Source organism: Setaria viridis, chromosome 8, assembly GCF_005286985.2.
Source record: "Setaria viridis chromosome 8, Setaria_viridis_v4.0, whole genome shotgun sequence".
In the NCBI taxonomy this organism is placed as follows: domain Eukaryota; kingdom Viridiplantae; phylum Streptophyta; class Magnoliopsida; order Poales; family Poaceae; genus Setaria; species Setaria viridis.
The window spans coordinates 19,639,215-19,660,551 of NC_048270.2; the positions used below are offsets into that span (position 1 = coordinate 19,639,215).

The 21,337-nt window shown below is 44.7% G+C and overlaps 1 pseudogene; it reads left to right on the forward strand.

Annotated features, from left to right (window-relative positions):
* The first annotated feature begins 916 nt into the window (after window positions 1-916).
* Window positions 917-1,997, forward strand: LOC117834353 (adenylate isopentenyltransferase-like; annotated as a pseudogene).
* The last annotated feature ends 19,340 nt before the right edge of the window (window positions 1,998-21,337 follow it).

The window sequence follows — 21,337 nt, forward strand, 5'->3', positions numbered from 1 at the left end:
GGGTCGGGAACATACTGTGCTAAAAACATCTGTACTATGGACGTGATCCCAATGTGGATGGAGTTTCTAAAGTTATAAGCCTGTTTACCTAATATTTCTATGCACATGTCTATCATATCAAATGATTCTACAATTTTTTTTGCTTCTACGGTATTTTCTTATTTACTTTGTTCTGCTTTAATTTTTTCCATGACCATATATCATTTATAATTAAAGGTTGGAGTCAACCAAATTTTATTAGCCTATACTCCATCCATACTCGCAAAGGATGTCGTTTTGGACAAGGCTTGGGTCAAACATTGGAATATAAATCATGAATAACTCCATATAAATAGATTTGTCTTAAAAAAATACTTTCATAAAAATATACATATATCACTTTTTGATAAATATTTTTATAAAAACAAGGAGTCAAAGTAATACTTTGGAGACCATGTCGCTGTCCAAAACGACTTCCTTTACGAGTACGGAGGGAGTAGTCAACAAAGGAAATAATTTTTTTTGATACTTTTTATTCCCTAGCAATCCTCTCAAATTAATTGCCAGGAATATCTTCTCCAGTCTACTTATAAAATATACTTAGAAACTGCCTATGGGAGGCCCTAGAGTGTTTCTTCCTGTAGTTGCATTTTATATTACACCCTAATTTGCACCTATGCATATAAAAAATTATCACATTTAATTTTCTTTATAATTTTAAAAAAATAGTTCTTAAATATAATTTGATACATGATTGTTACTCATGGTTATGGATAAACATATGTACCACTAATTATTATGAAACATTAAAAAATTGAAATTGTGTTTACCTCTTAATAACTATCATGTGCAGGTTTTTATTTGTTGTTGATGGTCGCTTAATCTAATTTGTTGTTAGTAAGTGCACAAGGACGGATACAAAAAATGGAATGTGGCAATGCCTGCCTTTTTGGTAGTATGTCCATTCACCACATGTATGTGCCATACAAGTGAGCGTGGGAAGGGATAAGACCAAATGTAGACCTAGGTTTCCGGACCTCAGACACTTTCCTCTTTCTCATATACCCTGTCACCGGTCACGAACAAAGCCTTGTTCTCCAATCCTCCATAGATTTTTTTTACTTAGATCTATCTTTCCCCAAATGTTGGCTAATAAGTTCGTGGTAATCATAGGTGCTACGGGCCGCTAATAAGTTCGTGGTAATCATAGGTGCTACGGGCACAGGTAAGACGAAGCTATCAATTGATGTGGCCAAGGTAATTGGTGGCGAGGTGATCAATGCCGACAGGATGCAAATTTTTGCTGGACTTGATATTACCACCAATAAGCTAAGTATACATGATCAATGTGGTATTCCTCAAGACCTTATTGGAGTCGTTCCTGCCACTACCCGCGACTTCCCTGTCTCCTTCTTCCGATCTCTTGCCACTGCCACCACAAACTCCATTCTAAGACGTAATCTCATGCCGGTCATTGTAGGTGGATCCAACTCACTCATACATGGACTCCATGTTGACTACTTTGATTCCTCACTTGCTAATCCTTTTGCGCTTGCCAATTATTGGCCATCCTTGCGATTTCAATGCTGCTTCCTTCGGATCCATGCTAATGAACTAGTTTTCAATGAATATCTCAATCACCGTGTCGATGACATGGTGGATGCTGGTTTGGTAAAGGAGCTGAAAGATTATTTTGATGCATCTAGCAAACTGGGCTGGGCAAGGCCGACGGTGTCAAAGAGTTAGGCAAATACTTCATGGGGCACTAGAGCTATTGTGATGCCACAGAGGAAATGAAATATAACACACAAGCTCTTGCAAAAGCACATAATACAAAGATTCATCATATGGTTGATGTCTGGCGATGGCCTATTTTTTCTCTCGATGCCACAGAAACCATATGGGCGCATATCAATGGATCAGACCATATGGCTAAGGCTAAGGCATGGCAACGTGATGTGAGTGGACCTGCACTTAATGCTATAAGTGAGTTTTGCAATAATTTTAATGGTTTCTAAGCTGCTTCCTCTTGTGCATGTCTTATAATTGATAATAATAGCAACTGTAACAATCCACTTGTAGTGCTACTGCCTACTGTTAATGGTGTGTATGTTTATATACATGGAGAGACAATCTATTTGACAAACATTATCTACTTACTACGCATGTATCTTAATTATGTATCCTGAGCAGATGGGTTTTCCCATACTATTAATAATAGTATATTCTATCAGTTGAATAAAGTTGATATTAGCTAGAGATTAGAAAGTCCAATGAATTAAGTACTTACCAGAATAGATGCAAGTACTTAATTCATCGATATTTATTGGACTTAATGGTTGATATATATTGCTAAATTTATTGGACTTTCTAATCTCTAGATGCAAGTACTTGCATTTGTTCTGGTTCATAATTAATAATAGTATAATTAAGTACTTTATCAACCATGACTATGTTGCTTCCTCTTATACATGATGTGTAGCTTAGAGCTCGATCAGATGTGGTAAATACAATGTGAAAAAGTATAGGCTCACTACGATCACTAATTCAGACCATGCATAGAAGTAGGGAGCCACAAGCAAAATTCATGAGCTACAAAAACCATCTTAAGTAAATCAACGTGCGTTATTTACATCCAACATGAAGTACAAAAAATTGTTGTATTATTGTCAATGTATCATGTTTAAGTAGCAAAATATTGGAAAGATGTCACATAGTATTGTCGATTAATATTTGTTATGTTTGTGCCTTGTGTTTATCGTGCAAATAGACTTGGTGCTTGATAGCATATCAGGAGGCAAGGAGGTTCTGTAAGATTTTCATGCCTTAGCACATCACACTAGATATTCAATGGGCATCAATAGATTGATGAGGTATGATTTCATAGGATGAAACTCAGTGCACATAATCTTTCTGCTCTTAGTGTGCTTGTAAGAAATTAAGCACTCTAAAAAATTGCCTCCAAACCTATTTGATAAATTCCACATGTAGGGCATAAGAAGTTTCCTTTGAGAAAGATAGTAAAGCCTCTCTTACCATCTCCAAGTGGCAGCAGAGCAAGTAGTCACACCAGATACCATGTTAGTGTCGGTGCTCATTCTTCTCACTGCTAAGATATATATGGCGCACATAAATTACAAATGGGTGAACATTACATTGCCATATTAATAAACATCTACCACGGCCAAATAGGTAAATATAATACTACAACCTAGGGAATGCATTATGGCAATGTAACCCAATCAATACATATTTTAATACTAAACATACAATTAAACTCGAGCTTGGGTGCAATCCATCAGCTATGGTCATTGGATGGAAAACCTCAAGAACTATCGACACAGCCAGCTGGACACTTCCTGCAATTGCCCATACACAGATGATGGTGGACCGAAAAGCGTATTGCTGCAACTCAAACCCTAGAATGAAAACTAGAATGAGGGAGGCACACCATGCTGCGCGTATGCTGAACCTCCATTCATCTACGCTTGAAGCAGTGGCCATAACACGTCGGTAGAAGATGAGAAAGTACACACAAGAAAAGGAAGCAGCAGACAATACCATGGTTTTTGTACCAGCTGCGCGATCCAGCAAGACCAGAATGCAAGCGGCAAGTAGAATTGATGGGACGAGGGCTGCCATTGGGGGTCCTTGATGTAAATCAAGTGAAGAGGCACTCTCTTTTGCTAGTTTCTAGATTTTGTAAGCTCCACTGGTTGCCTTGCATTGGGATGAAGATATACAGAATACTGAAGCTGCAGCCTGACACCAAATAGAAGAAGTCTGTCATGATGGCAGGACACCAAATAGAAGAAGTCTGTCATGCTGGTTGATGTTCCGGGACAGAAGAAGTCTGTCATGCTGGCTGATGTTCCGGGACAAGACTGCAGCTCTGTCACCAATACATGGTGGGTTTCCACAGGTCCAATATGGCAGTACTTGTCGTCTTCCCACCGACCTTTTCAGCTCGACCAAAACGATATGCTTCTGAATAAAAATAATATGCATTCTGGTTAGGCTCAAGTATATATTATACCAAAGAGTTGTATGTAGGTTGTCATTGCCGATAGTACATATAATGTATGCTTGGAGTGCATGGCCTAATAGAGAACACAAAATAAGTCATTGTGAAGTCATATGCACATGGCATGAACATTCAAACAAAGCAGGGGTGCATGTGATCTGCTTGTATATAAATTACATAGTTAAGACATGTTGGTATAGATGCTACAGATAGATCTTAAGCTAGCCTACAATATTTTCCATGTAATAATGACAACACAAAAAGTACAACTGCAGGCACTCTAGAAATAAATAGTACACATTCACAACTTGTTTCGATAGCTAAAATTGCTACCATTGAAAAGATATAAATACGCCAAGCAAGAAGCACATGATATGGCTTGTTACCTGAGGTGTCTCTTCTGGTCATCATTTTTAGTTGACCCTAGAATCAAGTATGATGAAGAGGAAATAGGTGAGCACATTTTTGAACACTGTGTGTGATAACATTACAACAGTCTTATCTTCCTAGTGCCTAGCATTAAGTACTAATAGCATATTCTATTGTCCTTTATCCCTAGTAGATAGTACACCAATTAATTGTATTTATTTGGCTGGGAAACTGCAATTTATAGTAAATTTGATTATTTTCAGTATGCACATGGTCATTGTTTTTCAGGATCGTTAATCAACAAACAAATTTTAATCACAAATGATACATATGCTTCTGTACTTTGACTCAATTCTCCCTCTCCTATATCCAGTGATGTGGAAGATAGCTGCAACATGTACGTCGGAAGTAGGGCACTAGGCACATGCATGCAGGAAATAGGGTTCTGGCAGCCCACTCCATAGTTAGGAAGGGATAGGTACCATCTGCTTTTCTAGACCACTAGGTTGGGTGCACATATGCATGCTGCCACGCTTCCTTGTACATGTTGCCATTTTCTGTGCAAATAGTACAGACAAAAGGAGCCCTAGACAAGCATGCACGAAAAGAGGTTCTAGGACTGCTCCTATTTTCACAAATACTATAATACATGAGCCTACTCAACACTTACATGCAGATGTACGGATACAAATTAAGGACTTGACAGAAAGAACATACATATTTTACATGACATGAGTAGAACATAATACTACTCAACACACTACATGAGTAGTGCTAGATACACCCCCCTCTAGCATCTGCACATATAATGTACAAAAATATTCCCTTGCAACAGGGAAATCAAAGTGCAGACTGGAGTGCTACTTGTATCTGCAATACAATAGTAGGATACATCTCTTGGTCGAGCCAACGATAGAGAGTGGACTACAATATGAAGGCCCATAAAGCACCTTCTCCATTCGTTTCCAACAAGGTTCCCTAGAAAGAGAAAGCATTTAGTTAAAAAATGCGATAAAAGGGAAACCTTAATTAAATTATTTAATTTACAAACAAAGTCCATGCATCATACCATATTACCGTTTAGTTTATCATTGGATTGCTGATTGGAGTGTATTCCAGCAGCACATTGAATAATTCTTAAGAAAGTTCTTCATGTCGAGTCTCTGGTAGATTTGGTCCAATATACATGACATGTTCGATATTTGAGTTTGGTGGTTGCATTGTTGGAGCAAGGGGTGCAAGTGGAAGGATGTCACCATAACTTGCGCAGATTAGACTAATCCACTTCAGGAGATTCATGTAGGCATTAAAAAGGCTATTTTTTTTCTTCAATATGCATAAGGTTGTATCTGGTGTGCAGTAGATGGGACCAACTAATGCAACATTGCAGTTGCCCATATGTTTCATGGAAGGCACCATAATTCACATCATTGACTTGGATATTCCTCTGTGACATAAAATGGGTAATTGCTATTTTAGAAACATTCTCCTCCGCATCATAATCACTCATGCAAGGGCTACCATGGAAAGTCTCAGTTGTCACACTTTCAGAGCTGTTTTGAGGAGGGATCTCAATTGAAAGCCATGCTATTCTGCGAGCTTGATCTAGCTTAACTATCCCTTCTGTGCGAACAATCGCACCTAAGTTGCTAGTGATCTGCCTGAGGATGCTTTTGTGTGATATGGTAATCACTCTAGGGCCCTACAAAAGAATAAATTAACATAGTTGGAAGCTGCATGCATATACCAATAATTGAAGGAACTAATTATTGAATAACATGAGATAAATAAAGATGTAGAGCAGGTTACTATATATTGGTGAAAGTAAATATATACATTGGGTCCTATGGCATGGATATCAGCATTCTGTTCTGCCTGTGAGGACGAATCTCCGATCACACTTCTCCCGTTGTTCATTTTTTGCCTTCAATTGAATTGCCTAGTATATCCTGCACATAGGAGGTGCATAATAAATGAGTAAATATTTGATCATTTCTATAAAATAAGCTAGCTAACAGGTCAGAAAAGGAGAACCCTACACATATTGACTTCATATATTATGTTCAAATAGGAGGGTAAAGAGACAGATAAAAATTATGTGGGGATATCCTTGCGCCTTTTCTAGCTGCGGTAGATTTGGCATGTGGAGCAGGCATTGTTTTTCATTTCTTTGGTCTAATTAAAAATGGATAACAAGACTTTTGAAAGGATGAATTACCTAGTGCACGTGTGCTAGGCTGGATGCAGAAGATTGGTGAGAACTGAGAAGCAAGCGTAGTGTGAAATTTAGTGTGAAACCTGCTCTATAAATAGGCATGGAAGCTATGGCTACCTGCTATGGATAAGGGATGGCTCCTGCATTGGCTGAGACTTGCATGAGCTAGCAATTAATGATGACAATTGTGGTGTATCACCTGTGATGTGACACAACCACATTGCACTGTTGATATACATGCATTAGCTTTTCTAGAGAAAACAATATTGAAGACTGAACACCACAGGCGCTGCTCCCATCCTTTATCCGAAGCCATGGTAGCTCAAGGACACATACTTTGAAGCCTATAAGAAGGGGCATGCCTGATGTGGGAATAGCAAAACTGCCTCAGCGCACGCTATCATGCAGTCAGGGAACCATAGAGGTATGTTTAATTATACATACTGCATGGCTATATCTCCATGGTACTTATGCTTATAGTTGGTCATTTTTAGTACTTAGATGTAGGCAAAAATTGTAGCCACCGTACGATCTTTTGCTTATTACCACATTTTGTTACTGAAATGTCCTTTTGTGTCATACTTAGTTTTGATCATTGTACTACTGTTGGCGCTAAAAGTCAGCCGATTGACCCTCAACGTCGAACACATGACCCGGGAGTATCTGCTTAGCTCCTGTTCTGGTAATCGCCCTGGTGCAGTTCATGCGGCGTGCCAGCCAATCTGACCTGTTGATTGGCAAGGAAGAAAACGTGTCAAATTCCAGGGGTTCCGATTGGCTAAGGTTCCGATCTCAAAAAGCGTATCAGCGAATCGGCCGATTTGCTATATAAAGATAATTGGCTATGATACAGCCGACAATCGTGTAGCGATTGCGAAGAAAACTACTAGAGTAAACTAGACAAAGCTACAAAAGCAACACTTGAAATAGATCTAATCGGCTATGCGATAATGATGAATGAAAAATAACAACAATAGAGCCAATAATTCAAATCTCAAGCTGGATAACTAGTGATAAAACTAGAATAGTAGATGAAACCTATAATTCTAGTAAATATCGATAACTGGTGAATAAATCTAAATGAAACGACAGCGATGCGCCCAAAGTTAAAGCTTAGATGTTACTCGATAAATGGAATTTACAGAATTGGGCGGAGATCGTGTTGATGCAGCCCTGCCAACCCGTACGAACTCGTGAAAGAAGAAAAGTATTGGTGAAGCCGCCGACTTGAAAGTAAAGTACGAGGAAATAGTAGATTGTTGTATTGATTGATGTGTTTTTTATAAATTTCTGAAGATGGCTATTTATAGCCTATTACAACAGATTTCCTAACCGACTAGGATCTATCTCTAATTTTAAACGAAAATGAATATTTACAAACACAACTCGTATCGGAGTTGGTTATTGTACTCCCACGGGCCAATCTTTCTCTCTTTCTTTTCTCAGACCCACTTTAAGCCCACATTGGCCCAATCGCTCCAGCCTTTCAATCGGCCGATCTCCACCAACTCCATCCGTCAAAACACTGTAGCGCCAATCGGCCGATTCCCAGCTGTAGCACCAATCGCCCGATTCCCAATCGTAACCTTTTAATCCTTTCCTCCTTTGATGCCGATCCCATACGTGTCAAAATCTGGCATCAACACATGCCCCCTAGTTTCGGAGTAAAACATGACTTTTACTTCGAAATTATTTTTGAATTTCTCCTTCGAAACAAATGCGGAAAAAATCTCCTTCCGTTTCGCGATCTTCTACCTTGATTGCAATCTTTTCGAAATGGGCGCCTGAGATAACCGTTCCCCTGAAATTCGTGTAGACGACGCGGTAAAAATCCTGCATTTACCCCTTCTCTCAGACCATCTTTAAATACTGGCATGCCCTGCCACTTCTTCACAAGCCTAGTAACTTCCTTTCCGGCGCATCAGTTTCCATCTTCTCCCAGCATCCTTTTAGCTTCCAACCGTATTCTCCGGCGATCTTCCTTTTCATCTGCATTCCGTTTGATCTCCTCAATGGCGGCACCATCAGCGACTCCACCAGCAGCGGAGGCTCCGTCGGCAGCTCCATCAGTGGCGGCAGCAGCTCCATCAGCAGCAGAGGCTCCACCAGCAACTTCATCGGCAACAGCGGTTCCGCCGGCGATCCCATCAGCAACAATGAGCTTCATCCCCGAGGTAAGCATCCAAAACTTTTCCTTTTTTACCGCCTATGCACCCCTTTAGATCCATTCTTAGTTCTTCCTTTTTTACCTTTTTTAGGCAGTCAGACACCAAATCACCATCCGCCTTTCCGAAGCCCCTGGCCTCATCTGCCTAGGTCCTATAGGGAACCCAGATCCAACCGATCTAATTAACTTAGAAACCCATAGAATCCCATTCAAGCAATCACCTATGGATTTGGACCAGTGGTCGGGCACCTTTAGATCTTGGTCGAATGAAACCCCCGGCTGGAAAGAGTGGTACCAAAGAATGGCCAACTCTAAGAGAGTTCAATGTGATGAAAAGAAAATCGGCCAGTGCATCAACCTTTCTTTGTCCCAGATGGAGAGAAACAAACCCTTGGTGATAGCAGCCTCCTACTTCTTGTCGAATGCCCTCAACGCATTCCTCTTCAGGCACGGACCCATGACCCCAACTCTGGCCAATGTTGTAATGTTGACCGGCCTTGACATTTCTTCCCCCGATACTCCTTTCAATTATCTGGTCAAGCCATCCCATCGGCTAGAAACAAAAGGAGTCGGCGGGTGGAAGGGGTACATCAACATGAACAAGAGGATCGGGACAATTCAAGATAGAGAATACATGGCCTTCTTAATGATGTGGCTAGAGAAACATCTTTTCTGCGGTAGGGCTGTTAGTCCTTCTTCCAATACACAAGCCCTGGCCGAAGCTCTATCAAAAGGAGCAAGCGTTCCTTTAGGAAAACACCTATTGGGATCGGCCTACCACATGATGCACCAAATCAGCATCAAGCTGTCAAAGAGAGAACCGATTGGTAACCCTGGTGGTCCCTGGTGGTTCATCACCCTCTAGCTTAATTTGTATATGAGCAAGATCTCACAGCAGCGGATAGAGGTCATGACATTCCCCAATATCGAGTCAGAGGAAAACCCCACCGTACGACGCCGATGCACCTCTTTTGGTGAAGCAGCGTCAGTCTTCCCTGGTTGCTAGCTCACCGCCACCAAAGTAGCCGAATACTTCAGATGTTTTTACAACGGCTTTAGTGAAGAAACCACCAGCTGGTACCCGTATCAGAGGACAGAACCACTTTTTGAGCTTCCATTTTGTTATGACTCAACATCCAACACATTTGACAACAATCTCACGGACGCCTTGATCAAGCTAGGGATTTTGCCAGCGAACTTCTTCTCCGGGAACGATTTGCCCACTTATGAATTTTACAATCCTTCAGTTGCGGCACGGCAATTCGGCCTTGGTCAGCTGCCGATTCAAGTCTTATTTGCCGGTCGTGCAAAATTCCGAGATGAGCTTACCAAGGGTCTTGATTCCAGTCAGCTGTGTGATCGAGTGCCTGATTCCAGCACCATTGACCTGACCAATTGGATAGTGGCACCTTTTGCTATCCAACAGTTCAAACTATGGTGGGCAGAATGGAAATAGCATCTCTTTTGTGCATCTCCCGCGATATACTGCAACATTCTGGACCCTGACAACATTGACCCAAATGCAGCGGTACTGCTCTTTACTCAGCCGATTTCCATGCCGTTTCCTTTTTATGCTACAAATTTGCCACTAACTCTTATTTCCTTTTATAGTCTGAGAGTCAGCTTCCTCAAACGCGCAGCCAGAGTGGTAGGCTGATAGAGAATCGCCACCAATACACACCATTCCCACTCATCGGCTATCATGCCCCAACTATTGATGACATCACCACCGGCCGACTGAAACAGACGCCGAAGAAAACCTTAAAGAAGACGAGCCGGCGAGTGCGTGCCCGTACGGAATCGGCCGATCAGTCGGCGGCGGCATCGGCTGAATCTTTAGCTGCACCGATTCTTCCGGTCATTGAAGAAGTTGACCCCCAAGCTGCTGTAGAAGCTGGAGCGGCTGCTGCATCATTGCTAGTAAAAGTTGTTCAGGTAACCTCGTATTCATATCTTTCTAAGTATCTTGTCAATATTAACTTCTTTTTGTCAGGCCACGCAAGTTGCCCCAGTGCAATCCCCGCAGCAATCGGCCACACCCCAAGCAGAAATCGGAGTAGTAATTCCTCCCATCGAGGTAGAGAATCTTTTATTTTAATTTTTTATACTTAATCAAAAACTTGACCGACTCTGATGTAGGCTACCCTTGGCACATCAATTGTACCTTTTCAACAGCCATCGGTCGGGCGACCCATGGAGGTATAGCAACCATCACATATCATCAGACTTAATCATCTGCATTATACTCATAAGAATTTGCTCCTCGTACCTTTCCAGGAGGCCGGTCCAAGCAGGGCACCAATAATCATCGAATCTTCCTCCTCTGATGAACCGGTTGCACGAGTTCCCAAACCAAGGGCAGCACTCCCGCCAGCGCAAGCAGAAGAAATCCGCCTCAAGGAGGTAAGAGACTTATCACCCAAATCGGCCGACTTCCCATTGCCGTCAGCTAATCTGTATTTATTATTTTTACTCTTTCGCAGGAACAAGATACCCCTAACAATAGTCTTTTCTCCTTCGCGGTCACACTTTCTAATGATGAGGAGGTTGTTTCGCGTCAACTCACACTGAGCTCGATATGACGTCCGTGCCAAGCTTGAGAGCATACGGACCCTCCTCCAAGATGACATCGGCCGATTGGTGGAAGACGCCTCGCCGATTCGGCAACTTCTTAGCGAAATCAGAGGCCGAGTTCCTGAGGAGGCAGAAGAAGCTCTGGCGCATGCCACATACATTGAATCAATGCGGATCCTAGTGTTCAAAGCTTTGCGCCACATGGCCGATCGCGCCAAGCTAGCTAAAGCTCGCGAGGAGGAAGATTCCTACAAACATCGAGCCCAAGAGGTACATCATCGAATCAATTTCCTCGAAAGCTCCCGCCCGGATATTGTTGGTGCTATAGATCACCTTAAACGCCGAATGGCAGAGCTCACCAAGGAGATGGAGCAGGTGACCAAGGATATAGCCATTGAAGAGAAAAGACTCCAAGATCTCCCTTCTGTCATCGCCGAGCTGAAGCAAGAGAGGTAGTACCTGGCCCACGAAGCAATAAAAATCCATCGTCATATGCCAGAAGTCCCTGGATCGGCTGATGACGACCAGAGAACTTTAGACTCGGCCGATCAGGTTAGGCGGCGAGCGATTGCGGCTATTAATGCTCTCCTTGGATGAATTGTAAAAGTATTGGCCGCTCTGTAAAAACATTAATGTCTTTTAACTGTTGACACGTGGATCCAATCCTGACCCGTCCTTCGTGGCAGTCTTTCATTTATTATCCCTTTCACTCCGATGGGACGCGTCTTACCAAACTCTCGCCCCTTTTCCTTCTATAAGTATGCGGCCCTGTATTATTTCCAAGGGCATTCGCGTCGTTCGTCCTCTTCTCCTCTAGTAGTTCATACCGTCAGACTATCCACCAAGATGTCTTCTTCGTCTTCCTCCTTCTCCTCCTTTTCCGTCAACCAGGTATGAAATCTTCCTCCATCCTCCATTCCCCCGTCTAACATTTTGATCGATCTGACGTAGAGCGGTTATTTATTGATTTTCAGCCGAGACGCCTTAGTCCTGAACTGGAACGGGCGATCGTGATCATGCACTCCGATGAACCGTTGTCGCAGGCGGACAAAGATTTGATCAGAGCTCATCGCAAAGAACTCAGGGATCACGTTCCTACTGAAGTCCAGAAGATCTGGGATCACATTGATGCCAACTGCTCCAGGCGGCCGCCAATTGAAAGGAGTCATCCACTCCCTCGCCCAGTCACCCTCGAAGACGCTGCAGCGGGAACGTCTCAACCACCACTTGACCGGAGCCACCCTCTTCCTCGTCAAGTTGAGGTTGAAGCCGCGATGAAGGACTTGGAGGAAAAGAGCATCCGCCTTTTGATAGAATTAGGTCGAGTAGAGAGGGAGATTAAGAAAAAGCGTGGTCAATAGATGTGTTGGTACTTTTTGTGCTAAGGGCGACTTGTACCGTGTCGGCCATGTACCCTGTCGTTCGTACCGAATAATAAATCGGCTAGATCTGATGAATGTTTTGTTCTTAAGGTGATGTTATCTTTGCATCGGCTATAAGATCTAATAGGAGTTGGTCGCGCCATCTTGATACATTCCATCATTAGTTATGCATCGACCCATATACTAGGATAGTACCTTTTTAGATATCTTCCGTTCAAGGCCCTTGTGAACTCCTCTCCTTCGATCGTTTCTAGTATATATGCATTTCCCGGAGCGCATCGGCCGATTTTATACGGCCCTTCCCAAGTGGGTGACCATTTACCGAACTTGGGATCCTTATACCATATCGGCAACACCAACTTCCATACCAAATCTCCTTGGGAGAATTGCTTGACCTTGACCTTCTTGTCGTACCACCTGGGGTTCACCGGTTTGGCCGGCGGTTTGGCGCACTCCTAGTCCGGCTCCCGTCCTAGGGGTTTTCATCTGACACCCTGGCATCGGCCATCTCCTCTAGCCGATCGTGTGCGCTGACTCTACCCCCCGGTCGCTTGTGCTGGTCAATCCTGCCCCCCGGCCGATCATACTGTTTAATTTTGCCCCTTGGCCGATCATACCGGTCAACTCTGCCCCCCATCCGATCACACACTGAAAGGCGCCGATCCTCTTGCTCGCGCCAGTTTCTGCTGAGCGGCTCTGATCCTCTGTCCGTTCGGGACTGTGGGGCCTTGTATGCCAAGGGCCTGACACGTTCCTAGGGATTGATGGGGACGGCTAACAAATGAAGTGAACCTGGTGTGGTACACGGATGTCGTGAGGTTAGGTTCGCCATGCATGGTTAATAAACTCGATTCGAATCATCTGCCGCTTAAAATTTGGGACTACTTGATTGCTATGCTGCACTGAGTAAGAAGTGGAACAGAATGATGATAATCTTGATGCTTGAACTTAATTGTTTGATCACCTTGCTTGACTAGATTAGGTTCTTACTTAGACTGGTTAAAACAATCATTTAGCTGTATGCTCTTGATAAATGTTCTTTATTCTGAAGCTTCATAAGTTCTGTACATACCATCTGGCTGGCTAAACTATGTACTAAAATCTGCATGTCTAAAACTTGAAAGTAAGGACTAACTTTAGTCGCTTTTGGCAAAAACAAACCCACAACCAAAAAGCCTGCATGTCTAAGAGTCGGTGGAGTAGTTATCACCTGACGGGCCTTGTTGAGTATTAGTATACCCAGCCTTGCTTGTGGCTATCTTTTTTAGGTGTGGTTGCCGGTGTTGACTTGTTTGGGACCTATCCTCGGTCGGCGAGGATCGTGGTGTTTGATGTCATGGTTAGCTTCGCCATGATATAATTGTGTCGATATTCAGCTTCTGCTTGAATTTTATCTTCTGCTGTTGAACATCTTGCAAACTTGTCTGAATTTCAAAACTCTAATGTAATAAATTATCGTACTATGTTTAATATGGATGGAATGTTGTAATCTCTAGGACTCTCACCTTCGTGTGAGCATGCTTTGTTCGATCCGGAATTAAGTGGTTTATCGAGTATAACCTGACGGACTACCGAGTTAGCTTGATTAAAGTGTAAGTTCATGTGTTAGGTCAAGTAAGTACACTTTAGCCAAGTTAATTTGGGGCAAATCCGCCACAATGTGGCTCCAAAAGGTGTTTGGAAAACTATTTCGAGATTCTTTTATGATATTCAGCCCAAGTTTGTGGACTCGAAGTGATGGGATACGAGGTAGGCTACACTAGCGCAAATCAAAATTTCTACCGCGTATAACCAGGAAGAACTGCCGTATAAGGATCACGGGATTACCACTCGACGCACTACTGGTGCGGAAGATGTAGATATGCGTCGATGCAGTGAAGACGATCACGTAGTCGTACGTAGTCGATCAACGTCACGTCCAGCAGCTCCTCAGCAGATCGTCCACGTGCAGCAAGATCGCCTCCGGTGCCGCGGCTCGCCATCGGCTCGTCGTGGCTCGTCGGCGGCTCGTCGATGGCTCGTCCAAGTGCTGCAGGCGCAACACCTCCAAGGTATCCAAACGTGCAGGGAGGAAGCGTCGCAAGCCGGACTGCTAGATCCGCGAGTTGCAACAGGCGAGGGCGTGGGAGGCGCGGCAGATGTGTTTCGCCAAAAAAAGGTGTAAACCCTAGGGCGCCCCCACCCCTCTATTTATAGAGGTTCCTGATGGGCCTCTGGATCCGAGGCCCATTAGTACTCCTAAACCTAATCCAACTCGGATCAGATTCGAATTGGGCTTCCAGCCCCTTAAGTGTGTGACCCTATGGGTTCGGATACGTATAGACATGGCCCGAGTACTCCTACTCGGCCCAATAGTCGGTAGCGGCCTCTAGCAAGACGTGCCAACTCCTATACCCATACGAAGATCATATCAGACGAACCATCACAACATAATATACATGCTATTCCCTTTGCCTCACGATATTTGGTCTAGCTTCAAGCCGACCGCTCTTTCTCGATCCTGTGATTCGGAATCCCTTTGTAGGTTAACTCTTAACCGTACGTAGCATGGCCATGCATTTTCGGATCCGATCACTCGAGGGGCCCAGAGATATCACTCTCAATCAGAGAGGGGCAAATCCCATCTTGACTGACCATGTCTCATAGCATGCTTCTTGACAAACCCGAAAGCTACCTTTATAACTACCCTGTTACGGCGTAGCGTTTGATAGCCCCTAAGTAGGTCGATCCACATCTAGAATACATGCGACAATTTCAGGTCTAAGGACAAAGCGTATATGTTGTTTAAAGAGAGAACTACTTCTCGTGTTGGGTCAGTCCTAGCACATGTCTCCACATGTGTCCACATTATTAGTTCAACATCTCCATGTCCATGACTTGTGAAACATAGTCATCAACTAATACATGTGCTAGTATAATATTCATGTGTGTCCTCACATGGACTCCGACTAGGGACAACTTTAGAATAACCATACAAGTAAAGAGTTTCACATACAATTCACATAATTGCAAATCAATTCAAGTAGCCTTCAATGGATATTCAATGAACACAACATACAAATCATGGATACAGATGGAATATCATCATCTCTATGATTGCCTCTAGGGCATACCTCCAACACGAAGTTCTTATGTTCGACCATTATTTTTGGATTCTTGACTCCGTGAAGTCCACTATGGAGCGTCTGTAGTATTTAGTGTATCTTTATTATCCTGTTTCACAATTATAGCATTAAGTTGACCGGTATAATTTTCATGTCACTCTAATTTAACATGCAAACTATCCAAAAAATTGTAGCAATGACCAAATTATATTTCTTACACCTATAATTTATTTACCTCAATTTTAGTGCAATCACTAAATATTAAAAACACATTTACTCTATTTTTTCTCATACCTAATATTGATTAAGATATTTATCTAATATGAATCATATATAATATAGCTCAAAAACATGTATAAATAAAAAATCCTCTCCATTCTCCCCGTTCTAAACAAACTCATTTTTCTCTATCTCTAAATTATAAAACAAAGCATAATAACAATAAATGAAGGGAGGATAAAGTAACTAACTTTGACAACACTTTGAATGAGTGAAGTTCCCATGAAAATGAGGGGAAAAAATCGGGCAGCACCTCCTAAGCTTGCTTCCTCGCCATGGAGAAGGATCTCAAGCTCTCAGTCTAAGTGGCTCGGGCTCAGGGAGTAAGGAGCTGACTTTTATAGATGAAACATTTAGTCCCAGTTGGTAACATCAACCGGGACTAAAGACTTTCCATTTAGTCCCGGTTGGTAATTCTAATAAGGACTAAAGGGGGAGGCCTTAGTCCATGTTGGTATTTTGAACCGGGACTAAAAGCCCCACCAGATTCTCTCGTCCCACTAGCCGTTACAACTGGGACTAAAGGGCGCTCTTTAGTTCCGGTTGATATTAACAACCGGGACTCGAGCTCCTTTAGTCTCGAGTCAAAATGATCGGGACTAGAAACGTTGAGTGGAAGGTCTATTCTCTAGTAATGCCAGCCTGTGACGGCAGGATGAGGGAAGGACTGGGCGGCAGGCGGTAGAACTATAGAAGAAAAGGTTGGGCGCCGGCCATCCGATGCAAATCAGATGGCTCAAAGCAGTTAGGTGAGATGTGCTCTTATTTCACCCAAGTGAACCTTAGACACTCCCTTTTTTTATTAGAGATTGACGACGTGGCGGCGGCGTCCGAAGTTTCGCGAGGGAGCCACGAGATATTTTTGGGCAGCTGAGCGACAGCGGAACGGAAGAAAGGAATGCCGTAGAATTTGAATCGGACAGTGGAATTTTTTTTACTAGCATGGACGCTCTAACTGCGTGCCGACCCCCACAAGCTTTCATAAGGGTAGATGAGCAGATAATTGAATCAGGATAAATGGTTACACCTAAACGGTAGAGAGTGTCCCAATACTTGGCGCCTTCAAACAAGGCATCCTGTAATGTCTACCAGAACCGAGGTCTTATTTAGGGCACGTTTGGTATGCTTGCTCATCTACCTAGCCTCGCTTTGCCGGGCAAGGTTAGGCTTGCCTGCGTTAGTTGCCCAACTTTGAGCAACCAAAATTACTATAACAACACTGTAGCGTTTCGTTTGTATTTGTGAATTATTGTCCAAATATTGACTAATTAGGCTCAAAAGATTCGTCTCGCAAAGTACAACAAAACTGTGCAATTAGTTTTTAATTTCGTCTACATTCAGTACTCCATGCATGTACCGCAAGTTTGATGTGATGGGAAATCTTCTGTTTGCATAATGCTAAAGTTGGAATTTTGGAGTAAACTAAACATGACCCGAGAAGTCTAGAAGGACCATGAAAGTCATTCTCCAGTTTTACCTTGCGGCACCTCGAAAATCGAAATAGCATCGAATAACGTTAGACAGAAGTCTTAGCATGTTTCATGATTTAGACGGTTACTGTCCGCTACTTTGAACATCCTACACAGATAGCGCAACTAACAACTTATACAACTGTCTACATACTATTTAATTATGCAGTGGCACGTAACTTAAGGTGATGAGGTATACATTTGATCTTTGTACGTTGTTTTGTTGCTCGAGAAAATGAATAATGGAATCATATATATCATATGAATTTATTTGAGAACCACAAATGTAATATATATTCATATTAATGGATATTTGGAATATATAAATAATTTAGGAGAGCAGCTATATAACTTTTCATTTATTTTATGTCCTCGTTGCCTACTAAAAGGATCTCTTTGCGATTCATATTTCATTTGAGGGCCATATTGTCACATATTAAGCACCTAGATGAACGGCTGTAACATTCTCTTCGTATTTTTTGTTCTTCCTCCATCTCTCCTCTCTTCCCTCTATCCTGTTTCTCTCATATCTGTATGGCCAGCGCGAGGACCTCCGCTCGACAGCCAGCATGCAGCACGGAGGCCTGGCGGGCGGCTCGGAGGTCGTCAGCGCCTGGCGTCCCGGAGGGCAGTGCGATGCGGGAGGTTCCGCCCAATGACGGCGCGGCGCGGAGGCCAGCTCCCAGCGGCCCATGGCGATAGCGGCGCCGTGTATCGCAGGTGAGCTTCACGGGTCCCCCTCCTTTCCATTTGCGCGTGTAGGAGAGGAATTGTGTGTCATCCGCACAAGATTAAAGTGATCCAGCGTCCGGCGGAAAGGAAGCGCACAACGGGTCAAAAGGGCTATCGATTTTCACCGCAGCACGAGCCCCTGCCGTCCCCTCGCAAGGTGACAGCAGGACTCTCCCCTTATTAAATTGAATCCAAGTAGGAACAAGAACATGGCATGGCATGATGGCAACATATAGACAGCATGTTAATTACCATTGGACGTACCTTACAACTGGAGTCATAAAGTCAGGTAACTAAGGGCCTGTTTGGCATGGCTCCACTCCAGAACTCCAGTAACTCCATCAAAAAATCCAGCCAAACAACTTAACTCCAAAACTCCATAGAGCAGCCAACTTCATGGAGCTGTAGTGCAAATGGAGGTGAAGTTTTGAAGCACCTCTTTTGCTGCTCCAAAACTCTCTCTTTCGAACCTCCTCGTGGAGTTGGTGGGTAATTACCCACCAATACCACTGGTTACGCAAAAAAATATTTCATTTTGTTCCTCCCGAGCTCCCACCCGCGCCTTATTTCCCCACCGCGCGTCCGCCTGCCCGCCTAGCCCCGCCGCCCGTCGCCGAGCCCCACCTGCCGCCTAGCCCCGTCCCGCCCCCCTCGCCGCCCCGTCCCGCCGCCCATCGCCGCCCCGGCCCCATCGCCCGCCCGGTCAGGTGGGATCCGCGATCACCGTCACCCTGCCGCCCATCGCCGCCCGCCCCCGTCGCCGCCCCGCCGCCCGTCACCGACCCGTCCCCGTGGCCACCCAGCCCTACCGCCGGCCGCCCCCGTCACCGCTCAGCCTGCCGCCCAAGCCCCGCTGCGGAGCTTGACGTGGACAACACCGAGCAGAGTGTGGCAGGAGAAGAAGATGGGATATAGAGGATGACAAGTGGGGCCTGAATTGGGGGCAACAATGGCAATACACACTGAAATCGATCTTTTTTGGAGATGAGAGCACCCATCTAGCCAAACACACCATTTTAGTTCTGGAGTGGAGCTAGCTCCACCAGAAGTTCTGGAGTGGAGCAGCTCTACTCGGAGTTGGAGCCATGCGAAACAGGACCTAAGAGCCTACTTGGCATAGCTCCACTCTATAACTTCAGCAACTCCGGTATAAAATCCAGCCAAACATCATAGCTCCAAAACTTTATGGAGTTGCCAACTTTATAGAGCTGTAGTGCAAATGGGGGTGGAGTTTTGGAGCATCTTTTTGCTGCTCCAGACCCACCTCTTTTGAACCACCTTGTGGAGTTGGTGGGTAATTACCCACCAATACCACTGATTAAAAAAACGGTTTGTTCTTTTCCTCCGAGACTCCCCCGTGCCTCTGTTTCCTTCGTCCTGCGCCTCTTCTGTTTCCTCCCTCCCGACTCCTCTTTCTCCTGAGCACGACAGTCGCTAGGGTTTCGGCCACCGCCACCCCGACCGGCGGCCGCCGGCGGCCTCAGCCCCGCTGTCAGCCGCCCTAGCCCCACCCGGTCGCCTAGCCCCGCCGACCGCCGCGTGCCGCACGAGCCCCTCCCTCACGCCGTCGGCCGTCGGGGCCCCATCCTTCCCATCGGCTGCGCCACCATGTCCCCTCCCATCCAACGCGAGCCCGCCACCGTGGCCCCTCCCATCCAGCACGAGCCCGCCGTCGCGCTCCTCTTGTGGCTCCACCGCCGCGCCGGCGTCGACGTCGTCCCTCACGTGCTCGTGCTCGTCCGCACCCCCGCCGCCGCCGCGCGGCTCGCCGCCGGGGCCCGTGCCGTTGAAGCGTCCCCACATAAGTAGAGACTAAATGTGATACAAATATCAGTCCCAGGAGGCTGATAACACATTTATTCGACAGATAATTCAGTTACCGTACAACTCCCGAGGGAGTGGGCGTGAAAGCCACGCAGCGATAAACAGTAAATAGACAACGGCGGCTAACCAAGCGACTGCCAAAAGACAGCACTCGGGACTACACGGCAGCAGCAGCATCTTGGGCAGGGCAACACCACAGGCAGCGTCGGGTGCGGACACAACCTCTACTCGAGGTCTTCCGCGACGAACTCAGGGTCTTCCTCTGTAGCAATGAAGCAAGGGTGAGTACTAACGTACTCAACAAGTCCAACCCCATCCACGGAGGGGATACAAGCAAGTTTATGCACAAGTATAACAAGGGTAGGCTAAGGTTTATTTTGCGGAAAAGCTAATTTTTAACACATGCAGGGGATCGTTTTCGGAAAAGTTTTTATAAAGTTCCCTTTAATACCCGAAATACTGAGTGGGGTTGATCCTACACAAAGGATCCAAACTTTTATCGCTATCGGACTCCCCGTCCGTCATAGCGCTCGGCACAACTGCCGGACTCTTTTGAAATTCCATACACACACACACACACACACTCATGACATCCTTGCCCAAACACTAGTTATGTGACCAAGCCGTAATTCGTCCAATACCGTGGACACGGCTACCCGGATAGGTTTTCACTCTGCAGAGGGTGTACACTTTTCCCACAAGTAGGGTACCGTAGCACAATCACCTTAGTGACGGTACGGATCCTAACAAAGCCATTACCCACCTTAGCTAAGACTGGCTAGTTCTCACGGAACACCCAAGGGGTTCACGGCTCGTTCTGGAGACCGTAACCGGGACTTAAGTCACCAAGATCTTACTCCTTTTCCACGGGTTCCCGTTGCTCACCAGCACTCCCGAGGACTAACCCTCCAGCTAGTGGGATTTGTGCTAAGCCGTTGCCCATACAACGGTCGAGTGGTTGCACGATAGTGGAATTAGGCAAGATGACACATTAACTCGGTCCTTAATTATGACCGGATGGATACCTCCCGACATTGCTCAACCACCAAGGTACGAGCACAACAACGTGGCATCCCACACAAGGAACACCCATCCATCCCGTCCACACATTCCTTTTCCCCGAACCCAAAAGCCATCTTTCTTGCGTGGACACACACACACACGCACATTCATTTCCCGAATACACTATTGTAATGATGATTGCAGTTGAGTAATAATT